Source organism: Dendrobates tinctorius, unplaced genomic scaffold (assembly GCF_039654945.1).
Source record: "Dendrobates tinctorius isolate UK_male_01 unplaced genomic scaffold, ASM3965494v1 ptg000528l, whole genome shotgun sequence".
Lineage (NCBI taxonomy): Eukaryota > Metazoa > Chordata > Amphibia > Anura > Dendrobatidae > Dendrobates > Dendrobates tinctorius.
The window spans coordinates 66,701-84,065 of NW_027362187.1; the positions used below are offsets into that span (position 1 = coordinate 66,701).

A 17,365-nucleotide genomic window follows, 5' to 3' on the forward strand; every position below is an offset into this window, starting at 1 on the left:
AAAAATGAGAAATCGCTGGTCAACTTTTAACCCTTATAACTTCCTAAGAAAAAAAAATTTGGGTTCCAAAATTGTGCTGATGTAAAGTAAACATGTGGGAAATGTTATTAAGTTTTTTGTGTGCCGTATCTCTGTGATTTAAGGGCATAAAAATTCAAAGTTGGAAAATTGCGAAATTTTGAAATTTTTCGCCAAATTTCCGTTTTTTTCACAAATAAACGAAAGTTATATGAATGAAATTTTACCACTAACATGAAGTACAATATGTCACGAGAAAACAATGTCAGAATCACCGGGATCCATGGAAGAAGCGTTCCAGAGTTATTACCTCATAAAGGGGCAGTGGTCAGAATTGTAAAAATTGGCCCGGTCATGAACGTGCAAACCACCCTTGGGGTTAAGCTTATGGTCCTAAACCTGCCTTAGCCATAGGCTATACACAAATCTTTTATACATCAACTGCAGAAGTACTGGAGAGACTTCCCAACTTCAAAGATCTATGCTGTGAATATGATGATGAATGTTTTGAGCTTGGGTTAGTCTGAGTCCTATAGCTAGGTATTTCCCCTATAAATAGAGCTGGAGAGGTGTGTGAAGTGACTGAGAGTGATTGGCTGCACTCTACAAGGTGAGATATGACCGCACCGTTCTACAGGAGTGTCTGACTGGTATGACCGCACCGTTCTACAGGAGTGTCTGATTGGTGACTTGTCACTGTGCATTCCTGCGCTGTAACAGAGGATTTTTATTGGGCCGTGTCCTGTACTTCTTAAAGACCGTTCTATACATACCATGTTTATATTATAATTTGTATGTTTTATGGTATCTTAACAGCTGAAAACAAGAACAGGTCTACAGTATAAACTGAAAGAATCAGAGTAACCAGAAATATTATAATCATTTAATCAAAGGGAGAAGACACAGATTAGATATTAGAAAAACATTTTGACAGTGAGGGTAATCAATGAGTGGGATAGGCTGCCACGAGAGGTGGTGAGTTCTCCTTCAGTGGAAGTCTTCAAACAGAGGATGGACACACATCTGTCTGAGATGGCTTAGTGAATCCTGCAATGAGCAGGGGGTGGGACACGATGACCTTGGAGATTCCTTCCAATTCTAATATCTTATGATTCTAGTCTATTGTTTTGACCTTTTTTCACTTTACCCACTTTGTTTTTAATTAAATACTAAAGCATTTCACGTAACGTCATATCTGAAATGGTTGATAGATTTCCCAACATTTTCTAATATTTACAGAACGTGTCTCCTATGAGAGGAAAGAGAGACCTCGAATTTCTTGTTTTACTGAGGATGGTGTATCTGATTTTTTTTTTTTTTTTTTTTAATTTTTTTATTTTGTAACTGATCTATTATTTCCGCTTGGTTATTTACTAAAGTGTTGCTGTATAAATCTAAGATGTATCAGCAATATAACTATTTTAAGTCAAGGAAAAGAGAAGTGAGATGCCAGTAAAAGTTAGCTGAAGGTTTATATACAGTTTCCTTTTTACCGTTATTCATTGTTTACTATGCACCTGGTATTTTAAATGACGCGATCATCCTTTATGCTGTGGTCTATTATCACTAATCTGATATTCATACTGTTGCAAAAGAAAGGATTTGCCATTGTTACAGGTGCTTGGATGAACTGAGCAAGCAAAACATTCACTGCACTGATGTAGGGGATTTTAGCCACATAAATCAGGGCAACAAAGTTCAAATCTCTACTCTTCTGGTTGCTCTGAGACTAGACTTGCCCATCAGTAGAGACAATGATTGACTGCTGGGGGCCTGTGTCAATGTATGGGTGAAATGAAGTTGGACTTTCAGATGTACAAAAAGTACTGATGCTAATGCTTGATTTTCTGTATTTTTCATGGCAAGAGTTGTGTATGTGCAGCAATATGCTTGCTTTGCAAATACTGGACATCGTACATTATGCATGCGGAGTCTGTCAGGATTCATTGGTTTCAGCATGAAATTGTTGACAGATCCTGAAGTTTGCCATTGTTACACTTGTCTGTTAGAACTTCTCTGTGGTCTACCATTGGCATATGTCAATACACTGTATGCAGAATTATTAGGCAAGTTGTATTTGAGAGGATTATTTTTATTATTGAACAACAACTATGTTCTCAATCAACCCTAAAGACTCATAAATATCAAAGCTTAAGGCTGGGTTTGCACGTAGCGTAACTCTCGCGGAAATTACCGCGAGAATTCCGGAATTCCATTCCGCGGGAAAATCGCATTTTAAATTTCCGCGATTTTCCCGCGGAAAAACTAGCATTTTGCAAGCGTTTTCCAAGTGATCTGTAGCATCGCTTGGAGAACTGATTGACAGGTTGGTCACATTCGTCAAACATAGTGTTTGACGAGTGTGACCAACTTTTTACTATTGAGGCTGCCTATGCGGCATCAATGGTAAAAGATAGAATGTAAAAAATAATAATAAAAAAATAAATATTGTTATTCTCACCTTCCGGCGTCCTGCGCAGCCTTCCCGCCTGTCTCCACGCTCCCGGTCCCAGTAATCCTTTGCGACAATTACCGCGATGACGTCTGTTCTCGCGGGATCGCGACGTCTCGCGGTCATTCGCGATGACCGCGAGACTTCGCGATCCCGCGAGAACGGACGTCATCGCTCGCAAAGGATTACTGGGACCGGGAGCGTGGAGAGAGGCGGGAAGGCTGCGCGGGACGTCGGAAGGTGAGAATAACAATATTTTTTATTTTAAATTCTATTTTTTACAGGGATATGGTACTCAGAGCCCGGAGGACAGTCTCCTCTCCTCCGGACCATGGGTACCATCCACAAATGTTCTGCTTACTCTTCGCATGGTGTGTACAGCCACATGCGGAAAGTAAGCAGAACAATGCATTCCTATGGGTGCGGGATCGCCGCGATTCCGCAAAATTAATGTAATGAGCATGCTGCGTTTTTTACCGCGAAGCGATTCCGCCGCGGTAAAAACCGCAGCATTAGCACAGCATTGCGGAATCCCATAGGAATGAATGGGATGCTTATTTTTTGCGTTTTCGTGGCAAAATCGCGCGGTTAAAACCGCCACGTGTGAACTCAGCCTAATATTTTTGGAAGTTGGAGTGGTTTTTTTTAGATTTGGCTATCTTAGGAGGATATTTGTTAGTGCAGGTAACTATTACTGTGCAGATTTATTAGGCAATTTAATAAAAAGCCAAATATATACCCATCTCACTTGTTTATTTTCACCAGGTAAACCAATATAACACAAAATTTAGAAATAAACATTTCTGACATTCAAAAACAAAAAAAAAATTAGCGACCAATATAGCCACCTTTCTTTACTATGACACTCCAAGCCTTCCATCCATAGATTCTGTCATTGCTTGATCTGTTTACGATCAGCATTGCGTGCAGCAGCCACCACAGCCTCCCTGACACTGTTCCGAGAGGTGTACTGTTTTTCCTCCCTGTAGATCTCACATTTTATGAGGGACAACAGGTTCTCTATGGGGTTCAGATCAGGTGAACAAGGGGGCCATGTCATTATTATTTCTTCTTTTAGACCTTTACTGGCCAGGCACACTGGAGTATTTGGATGCATGTGATGGAGCAGTGTCCTGCATGAATAGCATGTTTTTCTTGAATGATACCGACTTCTTCCTGTACCACTGCTTGAAAAAGGTGTCTCCCAGAAACTGGCAGTAGGTCTGGGAGTGGAGCTTCACTCCATACTCAACCCGAAAAGGTCCCACAAGTTCATCTTTGATTATATCAGCCCATACCAGTACCCCACCTCCACCTTGCTGGCATCTGAGTCGGAGTGGAGCTCTCTGCCCTTTACTGATCCAGCCTTGGGTCCATCCATCTGGCCCATCAAGAGTTACTCTCATTTCATCAGTCCATAAAACCTTAGAAAAAATTAGTCTTAAGATATTTCTTGGCCCAGTCTTGACGTTTTATCTTACGTTTCTTGTTCAAAGGTGGTCGTTTTTCAGCCTTCCTTACCTTGGCCATGTCCCTGAGTATGGCACACCTTGTGCTTTTTGATACTCCAATAACATTGCAGCTCTGAAATATGGCAAAACTGGTGGCAAATGGCATCTTGACAGCTTCATGCAAGACATCTCACAATTTTTGACTTTTCAGAGTCCGTCAAATCTCTCTTCTGACCCATTCTGGCAAAGGAAAGGAAGTTGCCTAGTAATTAAGCACACCTTATATAGGGTGTTGATGTCATTAGACCACACCCCTCCTCATTACAGAGATGCAAATCACCTGATTTACATAATTGGCAGTTGGCTTTCAAGCTTATACAGCTTGCAGTAGGACAACATGTATAAAAAGGATGATGTGATCAAAATACTCATTTGCCTAATAATTCCGCACACAGTGTAATTGTGCCTATTTTCCATCAATAAATCCATTTGCATGACAGTTTATTTAGGAATGATCATACACTCTGTGGTCACTTATGGTCCTTTGTCTATCTCCCTGTAAATAGCTACTGTACTTTAGGAAAAGTCATCTCCTCCTGTCCTTCATCTACATAAGACACCTATCCATTACTAATCCTATACTTACATGGTAAATAAAGACACATCCAAAATAAAGTCTTTTAATTGAAATGACACAGACTTCTTTAATAGATCTTAATTAAACTATACTTCCTGCATCGCCTATTATTATTATAGATTTATAAAGCACCATTGGTTCCATGGTGCTGTACATGAGAAGGGGTTACATACAAGTTACAGATATAACTTACAGTAAGCAAACTTACAATCACAGACTGATATAGAGAGGAGAGAGGACCCTGCCCTTGTGGGCTTACATTCTACAGGATGGTGGGGAAGGAGACACTAGGTTGGGGGGGGGGTGTTGCAGCAGCTCCATGGATGGTGAGGTGTAGCTCCAGTTGTGGTGAGGAGGCAGTGGGGATCATTGCAAGCTATAAGTTTTCCTGAAGAGATGGGTTTTCAGGTTCCGTCTGAAGGATCCGATTGATAGTCGGACATGTTGGGGCAAAGAATTCCAGAGGATGGGGGATATTCGGGAGAAGTCTTGGAAGCGGTTGGATGAGGAGTGAATAAGTGTGGAGGAGAGAAGGAGGTCTTGGGAGGACCGGAGATTACGTGAGGGAAGATATCGGGAGATTAGTTCAGAGATATATGGAGGAGACAGATTATAGATGGCCTTGTAGGTCAGTATTAGTAATTTGAACTGGATACGTTGAGGGAATGGGAGCCAGTGAAGAGATTTGCAGAGGGGAGAAGCGGAGGAGTAGCGAGGAGAGAGATGAATTAGTTGGGCGGCAGAGTTAAGGATGAACTGGAGTGATGCGAGGGTGTTAGCAGGGAGGCCATAGAAAAGGATGTGGCAGTAGTCGAGGCGGGAGATGATTGAGTTTGAGGAAGCGGGAGGAGAAGGAGAATATGGCAGATACACTCCAGGATTCTGGAGAGCAGAGAGGTGACGTCTGGGCCAGATATGTAGATCTGCGTATCATCGGCATAAAGGTGGTACTGGTGGTCCTTTTTTTCTTATTGAATGATCGGGCGATTCTGAACGCGGCAATACCTTATATGTGCATGTTCGCCGGAGGCCTCATCAAAGCGGGGGATACTGGCCGCTGACTTACTATCCTGTCAGCGGTCAGTAAGGCTGCTTTCACACTTCCGTTTTTTGACGACAGTTGCAAACCGGCAGATTGTGAAAAAACGGATCCGTTTCCTTCTCGTAACAACCTGATGTAACTGGATCCGTTTTTTAGACGGATACGGCGCTCTAGAAATTTAAAGGAACAGTGATCCGGAGATACTTCCCAGGGGGGCACGTGTGCGGGATTAGGCACGTGTCTCCCTGCAGCATAAGTATCACTGCAGTAAAAGTATCATGAAGATGCAGTTATTACTATGGCAGTTAGTCACGGCAGGAGTCAGGACCCCTCACTATACACCTATCTCTTTTGGGTATGTCTGCTGAGTAAGCGCTTTTTATTACTTGGATCTAGCTTTTCTATTAACCCTCCTTCTCCTCCGCCATGTTTTCATATGACCTCACAGTGTTTGCTCCTTTAATCCTCACTCTCCTTCGCTATCCCCAAACCCCAGCAACCTCTAACCAAATAATCATCTCCCCTTCCCTCTTTCCTCCCCATCTGACCTCTGCTGACCTGCTCCTCAACCTCAAACCTGTCCGAATGAAACATAAAACAAGCTGCCCACTCGCCTTCTCCCATCTGCTCTCCTTTTCTCTGCTTCTCCTCACTGCTGGCGACATATCTCCCAATCCTGGACCCCCACAGCTCATACCCCCCATTACTACCCCTTCCTACCGCTCCCTATCTAATAAGAACTACTGCAATCTTTCCAACTTAAAACCTGTGCCATTGACACCCAACCCCCTGCTCCCTCTCTCAGGAGCACTTTGGAATGCCCGATCCATCTGCAATAAGCTCCATGTGATTATTGACCTCTTTCTTGCAATCTTGCCTTCCTCGGCCTCACAGAAACCTGGCTGACACCCTCTGACTCCGCCTCCCCTGCTGCGCTGTGTTACGGCGGCCTCCACTTCACCCACACTCCACGCCCTGGCAATAGACATGGTGGAGGAGTGGGTCTTCTTTCTTCCAACTGCACTTTTAACCCAATCCCACCTCTTCCCTCCTTTATCCTCCACTCTGTCCGCATCTACTCTCCCTCCAAGTGGCCGTCATATACCGAGCTCCAGACCCGACCACTGCCTTCATTGACCAATTCTCTACCTGGCTTCTTCATTTTCTTTCAACTGACATCCCCACTGTCATCATGGGCGACTTCAACATCCCCACTGATACCCTTCAGTCAGCAGCCTCCAAACTCCTGTTCCTTACTTCATTCTTTGGACTTACTCAGTGGTCCTCCTCAGCCACCCACACAGACGGACACACATTAGACCTGGTCTTCACCCGCCACTGCTCTCTTTCTAACTACACCACCTCCCCTCTCCCTCTATCTGACCACCATCTACTCGCTTTCTCATCCCTGTCCTCCTCACCTGTCACCCATGTCCAGCAACACGCACACCCTCGTAGAAACCTTGCCCACCTAGACACCCACACGCTCTCTGACTCTATTCTATCACTGGCATCCATATCCTCACTCCACGACACAGACGCTACCAGTGCTTTCTACAATGCCACTCTCGCATCAGCTATTGACGCGGTTGACCCTCTCGTTCATGGCAGAATACGACGTATCAACAGACAACCCTGGCGCAATAACACCACGAAAAAGCTCCGGCAAGTGTCCAGGATTGCAGAGCGGCGCTGGAAGAAAATAAATTCGCAAGATGACTTCACTGCATTCAAACAGGCAACTGTTATGAATGAGTCACCGGAGGAGGAAAAAACAAAAACACAAGCTAAGTCCAGAAAACCGGAGAGGTTGGTAGCTAGCGGATTGCAGACCCCTGATCCTATTCACCACAACTAACAGTAGCCGTGGGGGATTCCTACGGTGCCCTAGACCCCTCGTCACAGCCGGAGAGCTAAATAAGCCTAAAGAAAGAAAGGGGAAATCTAAACTGCCCCAGAGCAGACCCCAAAGCAATAGACAGCCCCCAACATGTATTTTCGTTGAAAAACAGATGAAAACAACAAACGCAGACAGAAAGACAGGCTGAGCAAATGATGGGGCCCAACTAACTAAATGGGAAAGGACAGAAAAGATGCTGGCTGCAATCACGCAAAAAAACCCTTCCAAAAATAAAGTCCAACACGTCTGATAGAAAAGGCCCTGAAGTCACTAGACTTCAAAATCTCTATATCAGCACTCAGGTATTTTCTGAAGACAGAGCAAAGAGGTCAACTGATCAGAGACAAAAATGGAGTTCAGCCCGTCCCAACCAGGGCAGGCTGAACACAAACACTAAGTAAACAGACAAAATCTCATGGAAAAATAGAAGAGCAAAAACTCAGCTTTTAGTAGACAGGAACTAAACTGGATGCCAGAGCTCAGAGCAGAAAGGATCACCAGCAATCCCTGCAGGGCGTCGGCTGCCTTATATCCACTCAGAAATTCCGGATGTCCAATCACACTCCACCTGTTCAGATGACAGGTTCTTCCCATCCAGATCAACTTCACTACCTCCTTTCACCAGCAGAGGGAGTTCATCAGACATCAGCGGTGAAGGAGAAAATGAACTCATAACAGGCAACACTCGCTTTCAAATCTGCCCTCACCTCTGCTAAACAGGCCTACTTCACAACCCTCGTATCTTCCCTATCTTACAACCCCAAACAGTTATTCAAAACTTTTAACTCCCTCCTCCGCCCTCCACTGCCCCCTCCAACCTCCCTCATCTCTGCCGAGGACTTTGCCACACACTTCAAAAATGAGATTGACCAAACAAGGCAAGTCTTCATCGTTCAACCACCACAACCCCTTTGTATACCAGACCAATGCCCAAACCCCATAACCTCACTCTCCAACATCACTGAAGGGGAGCTTAATTATCTCTTCTCCAAATCGCACCTCACAACCTGTGCACTTGACCCCGTTCCATCCCACCTCCTCCCCAATCTCACCACCACACTTATCCCATCCCTAACCCACTTCTTCAACCTATCACTAACTTCTGGTACCTTCCCTTCTGCTTTCAAACATGCCACAATCACACCTATCATTAAAAAGCCAACCCTCGACCCCACCTGCTATGTCCAACTATCGCCCATATCGTTGCTCCCATTTGCTTCCAAACTGTTGGAGCAGCACGTCCACGCTGAACTTTCCTCCCACCTATCATCTAACTTGCTCTTTGACAATCTACTATCTGGTTTCCGCCCCATCACTCCACTGAGACAGCCCTGACCAAAATTAATAACGACCTACTTACAGCCAAATCAAATGGACAATACTCCTGCTTCTAGACCTGTCCTCTGCATTCGACACAGTTGACCACTGCCTCCTACTACAGATCCTCTCCTCCTTCGACATAAAAGACCTTGCCATATCCTGGATCTTCTCATACCTTTCCAACTGCACATTCAGCATCTCCCACTCCCACACCACCTCCTCATCCCACTCTCTCTGTTGGAGTCCCCCAAGGCTCTGTTTTAGGACCCCTACTCTTCTCAATCTATACACTTGGTCTGGGGAAACTCATAAAGTCCCACGGATTCCAGTACCACCTTTGTGCTGATGACACTCAGATCTACCTCTCTGGCCCAGACGTCACCTCTCTGCTGTCCAGAATCCCAGAGTGTCTATCAGCCATATCCTCCTCCTTCGCCTCTCGCTTCCTTGGACAAATCTGAACGCCTCATCTTTCCTCCATCTCACAGATCTTCCTTACCCGACCTAGCTATAACAATTAATGACATCACGCTTTCCCCAGTACCGGAAGTCTGCTGCCTCGGAGTAACCTTTGACTCTGCCCTGTCCTTCAAACCGCACATCCAAGCTCTTTCTACCTCCTGTCGCCTCCAGCTCAAAAATAGTTCCAGAATCCGTCCTTTCCTCAGCCTCAATCTGCTAAAATGCTTGTGCATGTCCTCATCATCTCCCGCCTCGACTACTAAACATCCTTTTCTGTGGTCTCCCTGCTAACACCCTCGCACCTCTCCAGTCCATACTTAACTCTGCTGCCCGACTAATTCATCTCTTTCCTTGCTACTCCTCCGCTTCTCCCCTCTGCAAATCTTTTCACTGGCTCCGATTCCCTCAGCGTATCCAGTTCAAATTACTAATACTGACCTACAAGGCCATCTATAACCTGTCTTCTCCATATATCTCTGAACTAATCTCCCGATATCTTCCCTCACGTAATCTCCGGTCCTCCCAAGACCTCCTTCTCTCCTCCACACTTATTCACTCCTCATCCAACCGCCTCCAAGACTTCTCCCGCATTGCCCCTGTCCTCTGGAATTCTTTGCCCCAACAAGTCCGACTATCAACCACATTTGGATCCTTTAGATGGAACCTGAAAACCCACCTCTTCAAGAAAGCCTGCAATGACCCTGCTACCTCCTTCTCTCTCACCACTACCGGAGATATCACCTCAACCAACACCGGAACTGCTGCAACCCTCCAACCTACTGTCGCATGTAAGCCTGAAAGGGCAAGGTCCTCTCCCCTCTGTATCAGTCTGTCATTGTTAGTTTGTTTACTGTAAGTGATATCTGTAATTTGTATGTAACCCCTTCTCATGTACAGCACCATGGAATCAATGGTGCTATGTAAATGAATAATAATAATCTCGGAGGAGCGAGAGAGAGTTTTTTCCCCCGCTTCCAGGGTTAACATTCATTTCAGAGGAAATTTGCCGGGCATGCGCAGTGGGAAAAAAGCGGTTCGGCACAGGAAAAAACTGTTGCATGGAACGTTTTTTCATGATGCCTCACCGTCACTTTTTGCCGTGTCCGGCAAAAGCCGGACGCGCCGCGTATCCATGAGGCGAAATGCGGCACTAATGTATGTCAATCGGGAAAAAACGGATGCGGCACCACATATCGCCGGATTCTGTTTTGCAAATTTTCGCCGCAGGGCGCCGGATTTAAAAAGCCGGAAATGTGAAAGTAGCCTAAGGGGTTTTAATGATGCAGGCAGAATCCGTGTATTCTCTGTTGGATATAATTTTTGTCCGTATCCGCCTATTTGAGACAGACACCAAAACACTGTTGACCATATTCTGATGCTTGCCTTAATTTTTGGTTGTGTCCACTTGTTTATGTCCGATAGCCATGATCGTGGGTCCAGTCTAAGCGGTTATTTCTTAAAGCATTTTTTTTAACTATTAGATATCATACATACAGTATTCTTGTATTGTTTGTATGTTGTTTTTTAAGTTTTTTTCTGATTAACTTGGCATTTGTTTATATTCTATTTTCTGTACAAAATTGTGTTGGTGATATACATTTCTGGGTGTTATAGGTATGCTCTGTGACCAATGGAGAGGTCATTGTGCAGAGGAGGGGCGCTGTAACTATAATCTACTTATAAAGATACACCACTATTCAGTTTACAGATGGATTCCAAATTATGTAAGGCATCCATCTGTCTTGTGAACACCTGGAAATACACACACCAGTACCGCACAAGTACCACACCTTTTCCTAGCAATACCACACAGATAATGTTTGAATCCATGGAAGTGTTATTCATCTTAAATGGAGCTTCCTGATATCACCTGTCTTGAAATCTCAGACTCCCACATGTTAATTATGCTCACCACCACTTCTTATAAAAAATCTTTTTTATAATAAAATAGTGGTTTGTCTTAAAATCCAGGAGTCTTATTACTTACTGGGGGTGGTGGCTGACTGGCTTCGGTGAAGTGGGATCCCAGGGTCGCTGCTGGCGGAGGCAGGAGTGGAGCGATGCTGCGGACCCCAGACTTGGAGAAAGGGGTGTTCGGATGTGCGACGCTGCGGCTGTTCGGTGGTGCAGGCCTCAGTGGAACAGGGTCCCAGGGTCGCTGCTGGAGGAGGCAAAAGTGGCGCTGCTGGTGTTCGGTGGTGCGGGGGCTCCGCCGACATTTTGTGAAAGCACAGAGCCCTCGCACTGTTTTCTCTGCGGTGGACTCCGGGAAAATGACTGCTGGGGCGCTGCATGTCCAGATGGAGATCCTGGCACTGAGATCTCCTGTCCCGAGATCTTGGTGCAGACATCTCCATCTGCGCCGCATCCGCGGCCATTTTCCTGGAGACATCACGTACAGGTGCGGATGGAGATCTCTGCCTTCCTCCATCTGCACTTGCGCCGAGTGAGAAGCCGGATGCCGGACCCCGGAAGAAGAATGGCGGCCATCATTTGCCGCCGCCACAGAGTTACCGTCGCTGCCGTACCACTACCGCTCGCCGCCATACCACCACCGCAGGGCCACCATACAACCACCGCAGCACCCGCAGCATTGACCCCTCTGTAAGAACAATGTTTGGTTTATAAGACGCACCCCCATTTTCCCCCTAAAAAGTGCGTCTTATAATCTGAAAAATACGTTATGTGGTGTAACACCATGATGCTTTTATAAAAAAAAGATCCATTTTATCATACAGCCATACACATTGAGTATTCTTATGCTAAATATGCCGTGTGCAATTGCTTCCCTTTATGTTTTACTTTTAAATTTGTGATAAATCCTTGGATTCGGGCACATGGGGATGATGACCTTTCCAGGATGATATCTTTATCCACATAGCGTGCTGACATGGTAGCTGTCTCCTACAATTATAGTCTCTGAAGTGTACTCTCTGGTACCTCACGTCTATTTATTTACTTTATATTATCGGCACTCATTATACATTCCCCCTCTTTCCCGTCCTACTCTTTTAAGAATAGATTGATATTACTAAGTCAAGGATAATGTACAACTTATTGTTTTTTTTCTTATATACTTCCCCCTGCGAGGGGATCCTTGAACTTTAATGTGAATGTACTTCATATTTAATGATGTTTCCTTTTCAATAAAACCGTTGAAACTAAATTTGTGATAAATCTTTTTTTTTTCTTAAACCTATTGGTTAAGTTACTAGGCTCAGAACTAGAATTGTACCTTTGTATAACTGCTCTAAATGAGCTTATAATATTTTACTTTATTTCAGACTGATATTTTCCATATTCTAGAAGCCATTTATTGGCTGCTGTAAACAGGCCAAGTTGTGTGACATGCAGGCACAGGTGTAGGCCCTTTACACCTCCTACCTGGCTTGCGTGCACGCATCATATGATCATTACCTAATATAATATGGAAATCTAATCCTGTTCTCTGCTCTACTACCCTTGAGCAAACATATTCCTCTTGGCTGCTGCTTGTATACATGCCAAGCAACTTAAGCATATGTAGCTTTCCAAGAGATTTTGGTTGTTGACTTTGGGTCATAAGACATTTACAGGTATTTTCTTATCTAGGCTGTAATGTCTGTAGCGTGTACACAGTCACACTAGCTTTAGGAGTGTTAACATTGGCAACTGCATATTGTGATTAGTAACTGATTAATAATGCAGGATGAGAAAGGGACTGGCACAGACTGTTTGATTCCAAGGTGGCAAATTAATGATCTGGGGGAAAAAGATTGTAGTACACGGGATATACTTCCTATTTGATGCGTGAGTGACCAGGTATTTGAAACAAAACCTCAACTTCCTATAACAATCAACCCTTTTCCACATGCGTAACCTCAGTCTCTGCTTTGCCTCTGGTGGAAACAGAACATATTACGGGCAGCAGCACGGTGGCTCAGTGGTTAGCACTTTTTCTTTGCAAGGCTGGGGTCCTGGATTCAAATCCCACCAAGGACAACATCTGTAAGGAGTTTGTATGTTCTCCCTGTTTTTGCGTGGGTTTCCTTCTGGTTCTCCTGTTTCCTCACACACTCTGAAGGTATAATGATAGGAATTTAGATTGTGAGCCCCAATAGGGACTGTGATGATGTCTGTAAAGCGTAGTGGAATTAATGGCGCTATATAAGCAAAGCATCATAATAAATTCATTAAACTCGCCAAGTTTTAGCCATCTAATCTGAGAGCAGCATAATGTAGAGACAGAGATCCTGATTCCCGCAGTGTATCACTTACTGAGCTGCTTGATATAGTTTTGATGTAGTCACAGTTTTACATTGGCATAAGATTATCACTGTGGGACTAGTAAACCTGCTGCCAGGTAGTCCTCCATATTCATGAGCTGTATAACCCTGCCCTCACCACTGATTGGCAGCTTAATGTGTACACTGTGCATAGGCAGGAAGCTGCCAATCAGTGGTGTGAGTGGGGTTATACATTGTTCAGCATTAAGAGAACTGGAAGCTTTTCAGCAGATTAAAGAGATTGCAGAGATAAATTGCTGCAATCCTCCTCTCTGCCCCTAGTTCATGGAACACTCTACTTGGGTAGTAAAAACTTGGCGACAACTTCTCTCTAAGAGTATGTACACATATTAAGTGTTTTCAGCAGAAAGGTCTTCTGCAAATACTGAAGTGTCGGCAGTTGAAGGCAGTATAACATTTTTTTTTTTTTTTTTAATGCAACAAAGTCACAGCAAATGCTCAACGTGTGCACACACCCTATGGGGTCAGACATTGACTTCATCTGGAACCCCTGTCCTTCTGCAACAGCCAGAGGTGGGCTGGATTACAGCAAAACATTGTTCAGATGATCATGTCTTTTGTCCTTGTATGCAATAGACCCTCTTGAACCAATTGTAGTATATGTGCTAATACTCCTGAGCAATGGATGCACACACAGCTATTCACAGTTTGTGGATGCTATTGGCAAGGTTAAATGGCTGTCTGAACCTGGCCTAACTCCCCACTTACCAATAAAGTCTAGGTTACTCTGCTATGTATGGGTGCACTGTTGTGCTAGCAGCATAGCACAGACCACTCATTTGTTTCGATAATATTTGAACAAAGCGGCTTTGTTTTTTATATTTCCTGGTATTTGGCTTTGAATAAAAACTTAATTGATAGTCATGTTTATCTATTTATTTTACTTGCTTATATAGTGCGATTAATTCCACAGGGCATTACAGACATCATGTGCAGATTTCATGCATTTTTTTATGTGTTTCCGCTGCGAAAACACACTAAAAACGGATGTGCGTTTTTACCTGCAGATTTTCCATATCTATTGTACATCTATGTTAAAAATCTGCACACACAACTCACTGTACTCGGATGAGAAATTGACATGTTCCGGACTTGAAACACACACTGCACGTCAGTAGCGCTGTGTTAAAATGAACCTGTCCACCAGTTTTGGCCAATATAAGATGCGGTCATCACATATCAAGGCTGATATACAACATTCTATAATGCTGTATATCTGCCCCCAATCCGACCTGTAAAGAGGGGAAGCCTCATAGCTAGGCCACCTGAAACTTCGGCTCATTTGCATGAAATTTGTTGATGGTTTTCTATAACATGGAGTCACAGATTTCTAAAACAAAGTTATGGACATTATCAACAATTGCAGGGACTTAGCATAAATGAAGTTCCCTTTTTGTCAAGGATGTGCAATTAATTTTCCCGAGGGGCACCATGAGATCATGACTGCTGTGAAGGGCTGAACCAACAAGTTAAAAGTAACTCTGCTCAATGTTAATATTTTATATTATCCCTTAATATTGAGCAGAATTAAGTATGCTGACATCCCCCTATTTACCGTATAAGCCCACAAACAGCCCCCTATTTACAGTGAGCCCCTACATAGCCTCTCTATATGCAGAAGGAGCCCTGACATAGCCGCTCTATGTAGAATGAGCCCTCACATAGCCTCCTGTATACAGTATGATCCCTCACATAGCCTTCTATATACAGTATGAGCACCTACATAGCCTCTCTATATACAGTATGAGCCTCACATAGCCCACTATATACAGTATGACCCCCTAATTACAGTATGGGCCCCAACATAGCTTCCTGTATAGGATGAGCCCTCATATAGCTTCCTATATACAGTTTCAGCCCCCACATAGCCTCTCTATATACTGTGGAAGCCCTCACACTGCCCTCTGTATACAGTATGAGCCCCCCAAATAGCCTCTTATACAGTATGAACACACAAGCCTCTATATAGCCTCTCTATATACAATGAGACCTCACAATATATATGCAAATATTTCAAACACATAGGAAAGGAACAACAACACATACTTGTCTGTCTCCCACTCCCCCATCTCCCTGGTCTGGTCCACTGACTCCTTATACTGCATATGCAGTGCATATGCAATGTAATGGCATTTTCGTGTCTGCTGTCTCACGCTGATTGGTGAAAGAAGGAGCCGACGCCCTCCACCAATTATTATTATTATTATTATTATTATTATTTATATATCATCATTGATTCCATGGTGCTGTACATGAGAAGGGGATACATAAAAATTACAGATATCGCTGACAGTAAACAAGCTAACAATGACAGACTGATAAAGAGGGGAGAGGACCGTGCCCTTGTGGGCTTACATTCTACAGGATGGTGGGGAAGGAGATAGTAGGTTGGGGGGGTTGCAGCAGCTCCAGTAGTGGTGAGGAGGCAGTGGGGTCATTGCAGGCTGTAAGCTTTATTGAGGTGAGTTTTCAGGTTCCATATAAAGGATCCTAATGTGGTTGATAGTCGGATGTGTTGGGGCACAGAATTCCAGAGGATGGTGGATATTCAGGAGAAGTCTTGGAGGCGATAAGGTGAGGAGTGAATAAGTGTGGAGGAGAGAAGGAGGTCTAGGGAGGACCACAGATTGTGAGGGAAGATATTGAGAGATATATGGAGAAGACAGGTTTTGGATGACTTTGTAGGTCAGTATTAGTAATTTGAGCTGGATACGCTGAGGGAGTGGGAGCCAGTGAAGATATTTGCAGAGGAGAGGGATGAATTAGTCAGGCAGCAGAGTTAAGGATGGACTGGAGAGGTGTGAGAGTGTGTTAGCAGGGAGGCCACAGAAAAGGATGTTGCAGTAGTTGAGGCGGGAAATGACCACAACCATTTTAGTAGATTGAGGGTCGATGAATGGACGGATTCTGGAGATATTTTTGAGCTGGAGGCAACAGAAGGTGGGAAGAGCTTGGATGTGCGGTTTGAAGAGCATAGTCAAGGGTTTCTCCGAGGCAGTGGACTTCCGGTACGGGGGAAAGCGTGATGTCATTAATTGTGATAGATCAGGTAAGGAAGATCTGTGAAATGGAGGAAAGATGATGAGTTGAGATTTGTCCACATTGAGTATGAGGAAACGAGAGGAGAAGGAGGAGGATATGGCTGATAGACACTCTGGGATTCTGGACAGCAGAGAGGTGGCGTCTGGGCCAGAGAGGTAGATCTGAGTGTCATCAGCAATGGTACTGGAATCCATGGGACTTTGAGTTGTCCCAGGTCAAATATATAGATAGAGAAGAGTAGGGGTCTTAGAACAGAGCCTTGGGGGACTGCAACATAGTGAGGATGGGATGAGGAGTTGGTGTGGGAGACGCTGTATTTGCAGTTGGAAAGGAATGAGGAGATCCAGGATAGGGCGAGGTCTTTGATGCCAAAGGAGGAGAGGATCTGTAGTAGGAGGCACTGTTTAACTGTTCGTTTAGCTCTTGCTGTAAGTAGTTTGTTAGTAATTTTGGTCAGGGCAGTCTCAGTGGAATGATGGGGACAGAAAGCAGATTGTAGATTGTCAAAGAGCAAGTTATATGAGAGGTGGGATGAAAGTTCAGTGTGGACGTGCTGCTCCAGGAGTTTGGAAGTGAATGGGAACAGCGATATTTGGCTATAGCTGGACATAGCTGTTTGGTCGAGGGTTGACTTTTTAAGGATAGGTGTGATTGTGGCATGTTTGAAAGCAAAAGGGAAGGTACCAGAAGTTAGTGATAGGTTGAAGAGGTGGGGTAGGGATGGGAATAAGTGTGGTGGTGAGATAGATGAGGTG

General features: G+C 44.3%; 1 protein-coding gene across 3 annotated transcripts in view; it reads left to right on the forward strand.

Moving 5' to 3' along the window:
- TMEM131 (transmembrane protein 131) overlaps window positions 1–17,365 on the forward strand; it is a 186,505-nt gene that overhangs the window by 24,629 nt on the left and 144,511 nt on the right. The window lies entirely within an intron of this gene.